Source organism: Chrysochloris asiatica, unplaced genomic scaffold, assembly GCF_000296735.1.
Source record: "Chrysochloris asiatica unplaced genomic scaffold, ChrAsi1.0 scaffold00486, whole genome shotgun sequence".
Classification (NCBI taxonomy): Eukaryota; Metazoa; Chordata; class Mammalia; order Afrosoricida; family Chrysochloridae; genus Chrysochloris; species Chrysochloris asiatica.
Window position 1 is genome coordinate 697,129 of NW_006409004.1, and position 1,277 is coordinate 698,405.

A 1,277-nucleotide genomic window follows, 5' to 3' on the forward strand; every position below is an offset into this window, starting at 1 on the left:
TGTGTTGCTAGCTCTGTGTATAGGGACATATTGGACTCTTCTGCAATGTAGCTAGCTCTCTGTGCATGGATATGTTGGACTGATCTGCAATGTAGGTAGCTCTCTGTGTATGAACATGTTGGAATTGTCTGCCATATAGCTACATCTCTGTCTATGGATATGTTGGACTAATCCACCATGTAGAATGCTCACTCTGCATGAACATGTTGGACTCATCTGCCTTGTAGCAATTCCTCTATATATGTGCATGTTGGACTCATCTGCCATGTAGCTAAATCTCAGTATATGGACATGTTGGACTCATCTACCATGCAACTAGTACTCTGTATATGGACATGTAGGACTTTTCTGCCATGCAGCTAGCTCCCAGTATATGGACAAGTTGGAATCATCTGCCATGGAGCCAGAACTCTGTATAAGGAAATATGGCATACCTCTGTGTATATGGGCATATTGTACTCATCTGCAATGTAGCTAGCTTTCTGTGCATGAATATGTTGGACTGATCTCCCACGTAGTTAGCTCTCTGTATATGAACATATTGGACTGTTTTGTCATGAAGCTAGCTCTCTGTATGCGGAAATGTTGGACTCCTCAGACATGTAGACAACACTCTGTGTATGAACATGTTGGACATATCTGACTTGCAGCTAGTCCTCTATATATACACATGATGGACTCATCTGCCACGTAGCTAAATCTCAGTATATGAACATGTTGGACTCATCTGCAATGAAGGTAGTACTCTGTATATGTAAATGTGGAATTACTCTGTGTGTTGTGAGCTCTGTCTATATGGACATATTGTATTCGTCTGTCATATAGCTAGCTCTCTGTGCATGGATTTGTTGCACTGATCTGCCATGTAGGTAGCTCTCTGTATATAATCATGTTGGACTTGTCTGCCATGAAGCTAGGTTTCCATATATGGATATTTTGAACTCATCAGCCATGTAGCCAGGTCTCTCTGCACAAACATGTTGGACTCATCTGCTTTGTAGCTAGTCCTCTATATAAACACATGTTGGACTCATCTGCCATGGAGATAAAACTCAGTATATGGACATGTTCGACTCATCTGCCATATAGAGAATACTCTGTATATAGAGAAGTTGGACTTTTCTGCCATGTAGATCGTTCTCAGTATATGTTCATGTGGCATTCATCTGCCATGGAGCTAGAATTCTGTATATGGAAATGTGGCACTACTGTGCCGTGTTACTAGCTCTGTGTATATGGACATATTGGACTCATTTGTCATGTAGCTAGCTCTCTGT